Below are 15,993 nucleotides of genomic sequence, written 5' to 3'. Positions count from 1 at the left end.
AGCAGGAGCAGGGCTGAGCAAAGCTCAGTCCCACCACCACCCAGGCACCGACGCTCTCTGCTCTGAGCGCAGCACCACATCCCCACCAAAACACCATCAGCTCGCGCCAACAAAAGCCCAGCTCATCCTTGGACCCTGACCCCAAGGATCTCTCTCCTTACCCACAGCACAGCCCCGAGCCTGCGGCGCATCCTTGTGCCCATGCCATCGCAGCATTAGCACCCAGATGCACGCAGCCGGAGAGAGGCGGCTCTGTTGCAGCGGGTTTGGCAGCGGCTTTGATCCCGATGAGTTTTCCAGGAGGCCCGGGTGAATGGGATGTTTGTCTCCCGGTTCTTCACAGTTTATCCAGCGAGGTTTATTCTCAGGGAGTGGCCAAGGCTCGCGCTGCCCGAGCCAGCTCTGAGGGATGCAGTTCCCGAAGACAAAATAAATCCACGGCTTGAACACCGTCCGAGCACACCGCGGCACCACTGGACTCCACCCAGGGCAGAATTTTCCTTTGCTTTGGGGCTTTATTGCAAATCTACGACAAAGCCGGGATTTGTCAGACAATTAGCTTCAATTCCAGTACCAAAAAAAAAAAAAAGAATAACCAAAAAAAAAAAACAAACAAAAAAAAAACAACACCCAAAACCCCCAAGCCCTGAGCTGATTTCCAGGGCAGTCCTGGAGCAGTGCAGACGTTGATTTAATGAACCCAGGCTCTGAAGCCCAGTGAATGGCATTTATTCTTTGCAGGGCGGGTGCTGCTGGTGCCAACTTTTGGGGTGCACATGTGGCTTGGCACGAGGGGCTGGTGCCTTTGGCGGAGAGGGGGAAAAATCAACACTGAGAGTTCCCGGCCCATCAGTGATGAGGCCTCCTGCCCCCGCAGAGCTGCACCCCCTGCTCGGTGGCTGGGGCATGGGGAAAGCCCTCGGTCCTTGGAGCATTTCCAGCAGCAGCGACGTTTGCCCCCATAGGGCTGATGTCTCTGAGAGGGGTCTCCCTGGGTGGCAGCCCAAACCTGAGCGCTCCTCTAGTTTAACACTCTGACCATATAATAAATAAATAAATAAATACAGGCAGCCTGAGCCCGGCAGCTACAAAATCTGCCCCTCCATCATTTTCTTGGACTGGTGAGGAGCAGCTGACGGGGCATCTGTCACCGCCCTGCCGTCCCCGATGTGGGGACCCGTCCCAGAGCACGCAGGGGACTCAGAGCACTCTTAGGGACTCAGCTCCTGCTTCCTGCTGGCTGGGGCGACGATGCTTTATATAGCAGTGAAATAAACTTTATCTGATGTTCAAAACAAAATCTGGAGTTCATTAGAGGAGAAATCTGCAGATTGGGAACCAGGCACTTCTGAGGGACTGCACAAAGGCACTTCGTGTGGGTGTTAGCTGAGTTTTCTCCACGGCTCGAATTATTAGAGGCTCCAGATGTGCTCGCAGGCTCCTCCGCCTGAGCGCAAGCTGGGCACCGCGCAGCACCTCGCCACCGCGCTTACAGGCAGGGCTCCCGGAGCCTGGGGGCCGTCAGCAGCACCCGGGCATGCTTCCCACCAGGAGCGAAGGCCCGTGAATATTTTACGGGGCTCAGGGCAGGATTCCATCACCCCATCCTTGGGCTGTCCCATCTGCTGGGGGCAGCCACGGGGTCCCCGCACGCCTGACGATGCTCACACAACGAGGGCTGAGCGTGTCCCCGCGCAGCCGGCAGGTTAAGTTATGAGAGACGCAGCGATGCCGGAAAAGAGCTTCTGGGGAGCGCGGCCCAGCCAGATTTGTCCAAACACAACACATGTGACGGATTAAAAATAAAAACGCCATTAAATGCTTCCAGGATGTGAAATTTAACAAAAGGACTGTTGTGCGCGCAGTGGAGGGGAAACGCTGGAGCGGGGAGCGCGCACAGCCAGGAGTTTTTGGAAGGACCACCTTGTTTTTGGAAGGACCACCTTGGATTCCTCCCACCCGGTTGCTTTTGGCCGGCGCAGGCAGCTTTCGGCTGGTGTCAAAAACGGGAAATCAGCTTTCTATCGATTGCCGCTTCCCTGAATGTCTTCTCGCAAGCGCTCATTAAATTTTCATTCAATTATCCCAGGCCGCGTGGCGTTGGTTGCTTCTTCGCCTCCATCCTTTTCAGCGGGAATGCGTGCTAATGGCTGCGTCCCATCCCGCTGATTTCATCCTAATAACAGAGGAGGGGAGGGAAGGAAGGGAAAGAAGGGAAGGCCACCAAGCGGGATGTCTGCTGCTGGAAGGACCCTTCTGGATGCACCCCATGGTGGGAGCTCTCCCCGTGCCATTAGCGCTCCCCGTGTCGGAGCTGGCGGTACCAGCCAGGGGAAAACGGCGTCATTAAGCAGGACACTCGCAGGCTGGAAGGGGAGGCACATTTGTATCCTGACAGGGGATTAGCTAGGCAGCTATAATAATAGCAGGGGTAATAATAATAATAATAAATCATGTTCGCTTGGCATTTCTGTCTGGAGTGGGACCCAAGGGTGTGAGGCGGCTCCAGCGGAATTGAAGGCAGACAGGAGGGTCGGTGGGAGGGGAGAGCTTGTAGGGTGGCTGGGGGCAGGTCCTGGCCTCAGTTTCCCCACCTGGAAGGCCAGCAGTGATGCTGGGGCCCTCAGCAGGCATCTCTATTCAGACCCACAGGAATATGTGTCGTAGGGCTTGTGACAGCAGCTCCCACATCTGCGATGCTTGCAAAGCTCGGGTTTTGCCTCCAGCCCTGCAGCCGGCTGCAATGCATACCGGGGGCACCTGGCCGGAGCAATGAGAACTGGTGCCATGCGTGCTCTGGGGTAATGGATAATACAAGGTAATAAAGATGCCCCTTTTGCTTTTCTTACACCAGAGCAGCTTCACCTGCACAGAATCAAGCACTATGCCCCTACGCTGGGATTTAGCAAGCAGCACGCTGTGGCGTTTTAGAGCTAAAAGAGCAAATTCCACGCAACCCCTCAAGCCAAGGCTGCTTTTTCACCCTGTGATGCTGCAGCCCCCAGCAAAAACGTGCCTTGGAGAGGAGGGAAGGGGCAGAGGGAGGAATTCAGCCCAAGCTCAACGCGAGCAAGCTTGTTAGCAGGGCTAAGAGCTCTTTTCCTGAGTGCTTGCGGTCAGCTCCATTACCGCTCCACGCCGCGCTCTGCACCTTCACGAAGACGCACGCCTTAATGCGAAATTGTAGCTGTCTTCCGTAATGCAATTATATTGCAATAATCTTGAAATGGAATATAATTAGGAAGTGTTGGGGGGGGGAGAGCGGGTGATTAGAGTGGGTGGCTGCACTGCTCAGGATGTTGCGGTGGGGCTGGATGCGGCCCCAGCCAGAGCCTGTGCTCTGCCCCCAGCACCGGCTGACACTTTCACCTTCAACATGAGTAAATAGGAGGATTTTTTTTTTATTATTTTTCCCCTTTTTCCTTTTATCTTGAAAAATAATTAGCCTGAGAAGTGCTTAGGAAGAGCTTGCAAGCTCTCAATAGCTGTTTTTACCCTGTTTTGCTGGGCGAGTGCTGTGGCTGGGCTCGCTGCATCCCTCCCCGCCTGCCCGCAGCCGTGCTGGGGGTTCACCCATTTCTGGGAACTCTCGGCCGTGGGAAAAAATAAATAAATTAGCAGTGCTCTGAGTGACTCACAGGGGAGATAATTGGACACAGCGCTTAGTTTCCTTCCTACTGATGGCTAACAAAGCCTCTGTCTGCCCTACCTGGAGATGCTGAGGCTTCCTCTGTCCCCTTGGTGCTGGCTTCTCCCCTCCTGGGATGTGCTCCTGTTGCTGCAACAGCTCCAAAATCCCCTCCAGGGGCAAGAGCTGTGCTCTGCTCAGCTTGGAAGAGCTGAGATCCAGCTCATTTGGGTCGTTTTCTGTAGGAGTAAGACCAATCCCCCCCAAAAAACTTTACAAGTACCCAAGAGCATCCACGCCCACCCCCACTGGGGCTATCCAGCGGCTGCCCCCAGCGCCAAGCCACCGCTACAAACCCTCTGCTGAATCAGACCTAACCCAGGCCTGTAAATTCCTTTAGCGTGAGCCGGGCTCGTTAATGCAGCACAATTAATACATCTTGCCCTTCTGGCCAGCAGTGTTGGGTTTTTCCTCCCTTCTCCATCCATTTATTGTGTTTAAGCACGTACCCTGCTCAAATGAAGGACACAGGACCCCACCACCTTGTTTTTGCAGGATGAGACCTTCCCGGTGCAGCTGCTGGGGCACACAGTGGCTCCAGCGCCATCAAATCTCCTTTGCTAGGGCGGGATGAAGTGAAAACAAGAAATCCCCATCCCATCCCCCCCTTGCCGACAGCCTGCGATGGAGAACACCTCGGTTAGGGAGCTGGGAGCTTTTAATAGAAAACCCCAAGTTTAAATTGGCACGGCAGCAGCCAGAGCAGTGCTTAAAGCCATGCTGCGCCAACCATTTATTTAATGGAGGAAAAAAAAAAAAAACAACAATGAAAATATTGTACATGCAGAACGGAGCGGGGCTGCTCCAGCAAGGCTTCCCGTCTCCATTTGCAGAGACTGCGGCAACGCCACTACCGGGCTTGGAGGAAGCATCACACTTAATGCTTAAATTTAATTTTTGGGCTGTTGGGGTGCAGGGAGCTGGTTTAGCAGCGATTTCTCATATGAAAAAAAAAAAAAAGTGAGGGGGACAACACGGGGGAAGGGGGGAATTGCATCAGTGCTTCACCAGCACGAGGTCTCCTTGCTGATGGAAACGCGGTTGCCGCAGGCCTGCACTACCTGCTCCCTGCTGCGTGGAAGGAGCCTTCAAAGGGATTTTTTTTTTTGGAAAATGGGCTGTAATTACCTGGGTAGGGTCAGGATTATTTCCTACCCTCCCCTGCAGTCCTGCTCGGAGGTCTCCATCCCAAATATTTACCATCCAGCCCTTTTCTGGTAGTGAATTCCTCTGGAAATCTCCCCTGTAATTTGTGGCGGGCAAACCTTGTTTGAGTTTGAGGATTTCGCGCATTTTTGTCACACCGTTCTTTGGGAGGGGAAGGGGAGAGGGGGACACAGACACTTTGTGTGGTCCGGCCGCCTCCAAGCATGGGGCCAGAGCCACCGCTGAAGGCCTGTCCCCGCCGCTGTCCCCTCCTGCTGCCATCAGACCCAAGGCTGCCGATTAGTTTTATTTTTTGGTTGTTTCTTTTTGCATTTTGAACGGTTTGTGGGCATATAATGGAAGGTGGATTCTTGAGGATTTTGTGCTCTTGCCAGCATGAATTATGTATTCGTCTGGGCTTTTTAAAAAAATATATATTTTTTTTTTTTGTAATTTCAGGGGGATTTTATTTTAGGCAAAAGTACAGTCAGGGGCTGGCTGTGCCCGCCAACAGCGTTGCTCCTCAAAACGAAGGCCAGCCGCAAGCTGTAACCCCCTAGGACCCCCAGAGGGGACACCGCAGCCTTTTGGGGGACCCGAGGGGCACTGAGGGGTGCTCATCCTTGGGCTCGGGCACCCAGAGCAGAGGCTGCCCTTCCTGCACCGGTGCTCCCGATGCCGAAGCAGTGCGCGTGGCTCTGGGCCGGGGTGGCTGCAGGCGCACACCACAGCCCCGCCGGGACACCCCAGGGAGAGCAAAAGCTGCTTGCTGCGGGGATATTTCCACAAAATCTGTGTTATAAATCCTCTGTGTGTTATAAGTCCTGGGAGTGTTATAAATTGTGGGGGTGTTACAAGTCCTGGGGGTGTTATAAATACAACACCGGGGTAAGGCCTGGCGGGAGGCCGAGCACCAGCCTGGGGACACCGCACTCAGCGCAGCCACCTCGTGCCTCGCCCTGTGGCCGCCACCTCCTGCTGGCCTCTTTCTGAGGCCAGAAACCACCATTTTGGCTGCGCGAGCACTTTTCTGCCGCCACCAAGCACGTCCGCGGCGCTCACAGCTTCCCCACTGAGCGCCGGCGCCGTCAGGAGGTCGGTGCAGGCCTCCAGACAACGTTGGTGGTGAGAGCCTCAAAAACGGCTGGAGGAGGCCCGGCAGAAACCCCGTCGGGGATGGGGACGGCCCTCGGCGAGGGCAGGCTGGTGGGGAGGCCATAAATGTATGGGGCTGGCCACTGCCCGTGGGTCGACTCCCTTGGGGGCACCTGCCCGAGCCTTCACTGTGTCCCCTCCATGTCATGGCCTCGGAGGCCGAGCCCATCGCCGGGCCGCAGTCGCTGCCACCCCACTGTGCGCCGGCCACCGGGAAACGCAGCTCTCGTAGCAGAGAGCGAGCAACACTGAGAGAAACTGGAAACTGAAAACCACGTAATGAAAACAACAATAGTAAAGTGGGTATACTAAGGAGTTAGGTAATGAAATAAGAACAGGGACAAATAAAATAATTGGAGTGCTAAAAGAAAGCCAGCAATAAAATGAGATAATAAAACCGCTAAAAATAAGATAATAAAAATAGCAAATATATTAACATTAAAAATAAAATATAAACACAAAAATATTAAAACAAAAATATTAAAACAAAAATATTAAAATAAAATATTAAAGTAAAATAAATATTAAAATAAATATTGAAATAAAGAAAACATGAATATTTGAATAAAAATACTACACATTAAGAAAAATAGTAAAATAGGAATATTAGAACAAAAATATAGTAAGATAGTAATAATAAACCAAAAATAATAGCAAAATAGTTAAAATAAATCAAATATCCTAAAAATAAAAACAGTAAGAATGAAAACAGTAAAAAAAAAAAATAAAAATACTAAAATGAGAATGCTAAAAAGAAAAAATGCTAAAAGAAAAATACTTTAAAATACTAACAAGAAAAAAATACTTTAAAATACTAAAAATAAAAATAATAAAAATGAAAATAATGATAATAAAAATGCTAAAATGAAAATACTGAAAAGAAAAAAAAGTAATTTAAAAGTAATAAAAAGAAAAAAAAAATAAAGTAAAAAGAATAAACCAGAAATACTAAAAATAAAAATACCCAAAATCAAAATAATAAAAAGAACAACACTAAAATGAGAATACCTACGATAAAACACTAAAGACAAGCTGGTGCCGCCAGGGCCGCCCCAGCTCGCGGGACACCCGCACACACCGAGGCCGGGGGGGCCGCCCGGGTTCCCCCCCCCCCCCCCCAGCCCCGCGTCCTCTCCGGCCCCGCGGCGCCCCCTGGCGGCCGCTGCGCTCCCGAGGCTGCGGCTGCGGGAGCCGGGAGCGCTTTGGGCCGAAAGAGCCCAGAATGTTAAATATACAAGATGTCGAGGTACCTCTGACATAAAATGCACCGAATATTTAAAATGCAAGACGTGCACAACATACACAGAATGCACAAAATACACAGAATACATGAAATACATAGCACACACAGAATACACAGAATTACCCCAATTTCACAAATTACACAAAATACAACATCCAAGCCCCCCAGGACGCACACCGAGGTGGTGCCCCCCCCCCACCAAGGCGCCCTCGCCCAGCCGCCGGGCTTCCCTCCTGTGCCCCGGCTCAATTCAATGCCTTCCAGCCCCCCCAGGCTGGTACAAAAACCGCCGTTTTCTGCTCGTTCCCACAGCATTTCAAAGCTATTTAATGTCTGGGCTAATCCCCACTGAGTTTTAAGTAATTTTTCCAGCACTGGAAATTGGTTTTTTTAAATTTTATTTTATTTTTTTGAGGGTTTATTTTCCAGAGAAGGCAGGAGGCTTGGAGGTGGGTGGGGAGCAGCTCGGACTGGACTCCATGCCGCACGCATCACCCTGAGCCCCATCCATCCTCATCCTCGTGCATCCAAACCCTCACTGGGGTGCATCATGCTGTCCCTAAACCCCTCATGGTCTCGTGTTGGGGCACGGGAGCATCTGGGTGACCATGACCAGGAGGGGAAATGATGCTGGTGGGCCACCAAAGGACCTGGAGAAGCCACTGGAGCCCGGAGGCCACACACATGGGGCAGCATCAGGGAGAAAGACCCAAAGGACCATCAGCAAGTGTGCATCGATGTACCAGCCCCGGCCATGAAGCCCAGGGGAAGCCCCTGGAGGTGATTTGGGTTTTTTCCTGGTGCCAGCCCCCGGGAAGCGGCGGGGAAGTAGCAGGGATGCGACACGAAGCTGGGAAATTACACAGTTAACGGAGCCTCTCTAATGAGAAAACGAGCCAGACGTCATATGGTGTTGATTTAGCGCTCGGCTCTGAAGAATAGGGAGAAGGGAGGAAAACGAAGCCAAACAAACCTCAAACCCCCGCGAGTTTATAAAGGAGCTTTGTGCAAACACGCTGCCTTCGTCTGCAGGAGCGAGCAGCGCTCCTCCCGGTGCACGCTCCGGGCTGTAATTAATCTTGTTTCGGCTAAACAACGTCCCCGGCTCTGGTAAGAGCCTCCTCCACCAGAGGGAAGGAGGCTGGCAGAGGAAGAGGAGGAGGAGGGCACGGCTCGGGGGGGGCCCATCAGCTTCTCCCCATGAGGGGAAAAAGCAGTTGCAGAGCCCTGTGGGGCGATGCCGATGTTGGGCGCCGTGCCGTGAGCTACAGCCCCCGCTTGGTTCTGCTCCACGTAGCCCTAAGAGGCTTGGCCAGTGGACGGGATGCTCCATATAATATATCTAATAATACCTATTACTCTGGTAATGTCCAAAAAATCTCCTTGGGAGACATATTTGTGTGTATATATATATTTTTGCATTAGTTATGCAGCTGTGCTGTGCCTCTCATCCACCAACCCTTCCCTCAGATGTGTGCTGTCACCCATCTCCTGCTCCCACGCTCTGTCCCCACCGTGTGCAGCCCCATCCTGCTGGGATTTCATCTTTAATGAATGAATTTACGTCCCAGCGGCAACGGGGGAACCAGCGAGCTGAGGGCGCCGGCTGGGCTCCACGCAGCTCCTCCTGCGAGATGCTGAAGATGGCAGTGTGCGCTGGCAAACCAGCCCCGCCAGCCTTAAACCTGCAAAAAAAACCCTCCAGAATTTATGTATTTGTCTTGCTGTGGGCTGGGGTAAGAAATAAACCCAAACTTAGGAACGCTGCAAAAAGCCTTATGTAGAATCATGGAATTAAGGTTGGAAATAGACCTTCAAAATCACCAAGTCCAGCCGTCAACCTGACCTAACGAGTCCCATCCCTGAACCATGTCTGGTGCATGGAGCTTATGTCCGTGCTCACCAGGGCAGTTTGGGTTTGCTTTATGCCCCAAATATTTTATTCCCGGAGGCTCTGCTGGTGGTGGCTGGCTTGTGTCATCCCAACTGCTCCATCCCTCGCCCAAGCGCAGTGACACGGATGGGGAGGTTTCCCCGAAAGTGGGACCTGGGACAGGTCCATAAATCAGGGAGCTGCCAGAGCTGCTCATGGAGCTTTGAACCCCGAGAGATGAGAAATCAGCCTACAAAAACACCCCCCAAAGTACGACCCCGCAAAGAGGGATTTGGGGAATGCTTTAAACGCTCCCAGGGATTGTGCAGCGCACAATGAGGGAGAAAGGGAGGAAGCCGGACTCAATAAACTGGAAGCAAATAACGGGTTTCCTGCGAAGGGAAGGGCTGCAGCCCTGGCTGCAGACATGGCCCTATTGGGTGCAGGGCAGGATTTAGCTGGAAGATGCACCCGAGGAAACCCCAAGGAGTTTTCTTCCTGTAGGGGTAAAAGAAACACAAGGCAGATGATGATTTCCCCTAACACAGGGGATTGGGATGGGATGGGATGGGATGGGATGGGATGGGATGGGATGGGATGGGATGGGATGGGATGGGATGGGATGGGATGGGATGGGATGGGATGGGATGGGATGGGATGGGATGGGATGGGATGGGGACGGGGACGGGGATGGGGAAAGGGATGGGGATGGGAATGGGGATGGGAATGGGGATAGGGCTGGGGATGGGATGAGGATAGGGATGGTATGGGAATGGGGGTGGGATTGGGATGGGATTGGGATGGGGGTGCACAGTACCAGTGGTAGGAGAGGGGTGAGACCCGGGGAGGAAAGGGAGGAAACCCAGCTCTGAGGGGACGCTGTCCCAGCCCCGCGCATTGTTCCCGGATCCGGCCGGGGCCGCAGGATATCCTGGAGGAGCTCCTGGCCCCGCTGCCACAGGGAGGGGGGAAAGGGGGGGTTTGCTCACAGCCGGCAGCCAGCAGGATGGCGAAGGTCTGTGGGGAAGCTTCCCAAGGCCTGATAAGCCCCGGGGACACCGTGGTCCCTCTCCATCTGCCCAACCGATAAACGGGGCACAGCAGGCACCCGCCAAGCCCCTGCAAGGCCACCCAGCCCCAGAACCAGGGGAGTGCACCCCAAATGTATTTTTTACCCCAAATATGCCCACTGAGGAGCAGCAATGAGATGGGTTTCTGCAGGTGGTGGCCCAAGAAAAGCCATCAGGAAAGGATTTGGGCTTGGGGGAAGCGGGACTGGAAAATTCAGCCTGCCCTGGTGCTAGGGAGGGGCAACCGGCTTGGGTGACATGTTTAATTTCAGAGCTTGAGTTGGTTCTTTATGCACTGAGGGACACTGGGTGTGAAAACGTCAGTTCAAAAAAAGGAAAAAATCCTTTTATGCAACCAGTGTGAAAGATACTGACCTGGAAAAAAAGTATGTTTGTTTGTTTGTTTGTTTGTTTGTTTGTTTGTTTTTCCCTTTCCTGACAAGTTTGATGAATAAAACAGGAATTCACAACATGTTTGACCTGACATGGCTCTGGTTACTTCTGTGCAAGAAAAAAAAAATTAAAATAGCGATGTTGTGACTCAAAAATGCCACCCAGTCCCCTCAACATCGCCTGCACCTGCATTGGACCAGATGCCATCCATCGCCCAACTGTAGGGCTGGTGGTGACAAAATCAGCAATTGCCAGGCATCCTGCAGCATCACCCCAAAAATAAACGCTGGCACAACGTAAGCCTGCGCTGGAGGAGCAGTGCAGGGCTCTGCGCTGCCAAACCATTGCAGCAGATGTTTTTTTGTTTTGTTTTGTTTTTTTCCTTCTTCCCATAAGAAAGCTTAAAACAAACACAAAAAAATGTAAAAAATAAAAAAATAAAAACGCATTTAGCTTTTCCTCCCTGAATAATTTGGGTCCATGGTGTGCTGGGATAAGGCGATGCCCATGGGGATGCTATGGGGACAATGCCACCTCCATGCGGCATTAACCACCGTGCCCCAGGGCCGTGCTGGGAATAACGCAGATCTTTTAAGGGATGAAGCGCTGGGCAGAGGGCCTGATCCTGCTGCAGGAGCCTTTCCTCACCAGCATCTGTTGGGGCGGATTAAGGCGCGAGTGGGCTGCAGGCTGGCTGCCGGCGGCAGTTTTCATGAGCGGGTGCTGCTCTGCCTTGAAGCAGCCTGCGGAACTAAAGTGGTAATAGTAATAGCAATAGTAGTAGTAGTCGTAGTAGCTGTAGCAGTTGTAGTAGTCGTAGTCATCGTAGTAGTTGTAATAATAATAATAAGTGGATGTAACGTATCGCATCGGCTGGGGATGCTCAACCTGGTGACATCCCCGATTCACTCCTGGCTTGCTGGGGGTGAGCCTGGTGCCCCCCAGCCCTCTCCCATCTGCCCAGCACAGGGGATGCCACGAGCATCGCAGTGCTCTAAAAAATGTTGGTAATGTCCCGTCTGCTGCTCGCAAGGCCTTGCAGATAAAAAAGGGCAAATTCCTGGGCTGGGTGCTGGGTTCTGCTCCAAACCCGTGACCCTGACCTGGCAGGCACAGCCCTGGGGTTGCAGCATCAGGAACTGACGTCTTTATTTTTTTTTTCCTAAGTTTGCAATTTTCTTTGCGATCCGAGTGCCTGAGCACAGCTGCAAAATGGTGAATTAATGGTGGAATATTGACTTTATTGGCCATGGGAGCAGGACTGCAATCCTGTGCCTTAAACAGCGGCATCTGCTGCTGCACAGCCGGACCCTTTGCGCTGCTCTCGCTCAGCCCTTTAAATCCCCTCAGTTGACTTGTTGATATTTTGGGTCATTTGGGGATATTTATCTCAAACTGATTGCTCGTCATCATCATCCAGCCGGCTGCTGCCCTGAAATCCGGCACCACGTGGGCCTGCCAGGAGATGGTGCTGCTTTTTGCAGCACAGGCAGGGAATGTCCCATAGTCAACGTAGCGAAGAGATGCAAAAATAAACTCATCCCCGAGCCCAGATTGGGAAGGTTTAACCCAAAAAGCAGAGCCATCAGCTCAGCACATCCCAGGAGCTGCTCTGGTCATGTGTGAAGCCAGTCCCTAACTACCTCCAGCAACAAGGAGAACCCATGTAGGCACATGTATCTGCTTGAGGAAGGTGTTTTACACAGCAGAGAAGAATTATTTTATAACTTGCTGTCTTTTATACCCCAGCCTACTGCAATCGGGATATTAAACCTGACACAGCTCAGCGCTTTTCCCAATATCATCCAGAAGCTGATTAGTTTTGCATCACTAAAGAGCAACCCACTGAAATATTTAATCACCACGAGACCTTTTTCATATAAATGCTAACATCTGATTTTTTTTTAATTTTATTTTTTCTCCTGGTAATTACTCGAGCTTTGCTTCCACACACACACAAATTGTCAGAGCAATTTCCCTTACCAAGTGATCAGCAATTAGCACCTGGAACACCCCGTGGCTTGGAGCCTGGGCACGCCATAAGGATGCTTGGAGCCCCGCTGGGGACCAGCACCGTGGGGACCCGCACCGGGGGAAGCCTGGCTCGAAACACAAAAGGCGATGGCATGCAAAATCCGACAGGAGATCCCACTCCACGCCAGTCATGGGGAATGATGTTCTCATTGTAAAATTAAGCCAGAAGAGTAGTACAGAGAGCTTTGTTTCGGCACGCCTTCAACAGCCAGAATGTTTCTTCTGGAGGCAGCGAAATCCTTACACGTTTCGGCTGAGTGATCAGGATAATGTCTCTGGCTTGGGAAAAAACACTGCCAACAACAGCAAAGGCGAAACGTGCATTTAAATTTATAATTTTAAGTTACAAGTTTGCATGCAAATGTATATTTACAAATTTGAAAGAGCAAAGCCATGCATTTTTGGAAGGCTTTTAAAGATAACACGCAAAAGAAATGTATGGCAAGGATATGAATTTGTATTAAATCCCATTACTTTGTTTAGAAAATCATACAAGCTTCAGAAAAGCTTCAGATTTGGGGTCTCAGTCTGGGAGATGGAGCGTTGCTGGTAAACGGTGCCCCAAAACTTCTTGCAGATATCCCAGGGTTTGGGGTGGAAGCCACAATGGAAAAACCTCAATAATACATTTCCCTGCATTTTTCCCTTTGAAACAATACTGGGACAGTTTTCGCAATGTCTGACCTGAAGGGCCCCCAAAACATTTGTACTCATCAGAGCTTTATTTATTTTCCCCGTGGAAAGCATTCGCCCCCGTGACCCAAACACGCAAAGCCCGGCGGCCTGAAGCCGTGATTTCCAGCAAAGCACCACCAAAAGCAGCAAACACACAGAGTTTTGCCCTGGCACTGCAAGAGGAACATTTTGTTAGAGAAATTTAATGCTGGGCGCAGAGGTGGGGGGAAGATCCCACACTCCTCGAGCCTTGCAAACCTTGATGTTTCCAGCCCAAAGAGACACGCAACGCAAAGGAGAGCCAAAATTTTTTATCCCCAGCTCCTGCCCTGTGGCTTTGCATGGTGGAAAGAAGATAAAATGGGGATAACGCATTTCCACTTTGTAAAAAAAAAAGAAGAAATAAAAGCAAGAACTCATGAAAATTGGGATGTCCCCTTTCAACATCATATGTGCTTTGTGGAGAGCTGCCCCTTGGGGTGGCTCTCTCCCCACCACGCTCTCAGCAGCCTCTCCGCAGCCTGCCAAACATTTCCCAAACTCGTCCTGGTGAGCAATTTGCTGAAACTAATCTTCCCGCTAACCCTTCAGAAAGGCGTGCTTAACCACTCTTAAATCACTTCAAACGCGCCGTTGAAATTCTTCCCCTCCTTGTCCAAGCACGTAATTGTTTTCGCTCGTGGTAATCTTCTGTTAGGTGTGCACGGCTGGCTCATCGAGCAAATCCTCCGCTGCAGGTTGGAAATCCCCCGTAACCAGACAGGCATCCCCTTGTGCACCCGGTGCCCACGGGGCTCAGGGGGACACCCTGGGGGACGCGCTCACGGGTGCTGTTTGTCTCCAAAACCAGGAGTTTGGGGCTTGTGCTGGGCGCGATGCCCAAAGGACTCCCCCAGAAGGGAGAACGTGAGGGTGAGCGGTGTTGCTAGGGAACTGGAGCGAGTCGGCTCCGTTTCCCTCTGGAGGAGGCTGGGAGAAAGCCCTGGATTTTGGGTCAGAGGAGGGCAGGGATGGAGATGGAGAGGGCAGGGATGGGAATGAGGAGGGCAACGACAGAGACGGAAAGTGAAATGATGGAGTTGGAGAGGGCAACAATGGAGATGGAGAGGGCAACAATGGAGATGGAAGTGATAGAGATGGACAGGGCAGAGAAGGAGGATGCAGCCTGTGGTCAAGACCACTCGCCCGACCCAGGGGGAAGTTCGTTAAGCTTTAATGCAGCCAACATTATTTATGAGCCTACAGCGTTCCTGCATCATTAGCCTTGAAAAAGGGATAAAATATGAATGGCCTTAACGAGAAACACGTGGCTGATGGCAAGGAGCATCCCCCAACACCCCGGGCATGCAGCTGCCTGTGCCTCCCACCCTGTGCTCCACCGGGTGTCCCCACCATGGCCACCGTGCCCCGCTGTCCCCCCCGTGGGCTGGCAGGGAGCTCCTGTCCTCACTGGGCTCAGCCCCGAGTCCTGTCCGGTGACTGTCTGTGATTTTGTGGCCTGGAAATTATATTTACCCCTGCCATTTTCCAGCTCGGGAGCCAGCCGGCTTCTGCTACTAAACATAACTCTGAGTTTTCCTATTCTTTTTTTCTAAAAATATTCCAAATATTTTCCAAAGCAGAGCCCCAGAGGATGCTATTTTCATCTCCCCAGTGGGCTGAGGAGCGAGCTCGCTTTCTGCCAACTCAAATAGCCACTATTTCACATGGATTCGTCATTTCTTTTCAGGTTGCTTCCAGTTGGGATCCCCCAGCAGCGCAAGGAGGCTCTGCTGGTGCTGCCTGGTGCCGGGGCTAACACCCCTAGCTGCTGCTGCATTGCTTTCCATCAGTGTCAGGTTTGGAAATGCAAAACGAGGGGCAAATCCTGCCCTTATGGCCTTGTCTGTATCCCTCCATGGCATAAACTACACTGGGGTGTAAATACGTATTTGGGTATGGGTGCCAGAGTGCTCAGAGGACAGAGAATATTTGCTCAACACCCTTGGTGCTCACGTTCATGCAGGATGACAGGGCTGGGAGCATTTCTGTAAGGCAGCTGCAGACCTGACACGCTGCCTCCTCCACCCTGGGCTCCCCCCATCGCCACCCAGCTCAGAGCCCCCAGCATCAGGGGGATGGATCCAGACCCCTCGCAGCGACACCAGCTCTTCGTCCCTGTTCCCACTGCCCTGCGCATCCTCCCCGTGCCAGGCACCGTCCCTGGGGATGCTGGCTGAGCCGTGCCAGGGGATTAGGATTACACACGCTGACAGGCAAAACCAGGCCCGTGGAAGAAAGCACTTAGCGTTGTATTATTTTTTCTAAGTAGGTGAATATCCGTGTTGAGTGAAATATGAATATCCATCTTCAGGGTCAGGATGGGATTTGGTGCTTTAAATATCTCTCTGGGCCAGCTTGCTTGGTTGGATTTAACCTGGTGTGACCCGGGCTGGAGCATGAGCTGCACTTCTCAGGTGCAGGCAAGGCCATCCGAACCATGGCACATCCATCCCATCCATCCCATGGCACATCCATCCCATCCATCCCATGGCACATCCATCCCATCCATCCTGTCCCATCCCCGCTCTGGGTGCAGACAGGCGTTTTTATCCCTGCAGAAACCAGGATCCCATAAAAATAGCCATGGGGAGAGATTCCTGGACACTGAAATCTGGGTCTGACTAACGCTGCTGGTGGGAAGTGGCAGGAAGCCATACGCTCGACAGCAGTGAAG

This window comes from Anser brachyrhynchus (genome assembly GCF_964034855.1).
Source record: "Anser brachyrhynchus genome assembly, chromosome: 12".
Taxonomy (NCBI): Eukaryota; Metazoa; Chordata; class Aves; order Anseriformes; family Anatidae; genus Anser; species Anser brachyrhynchus.
Note: the sequence above shows the minus strand (reverse complement) of the source record.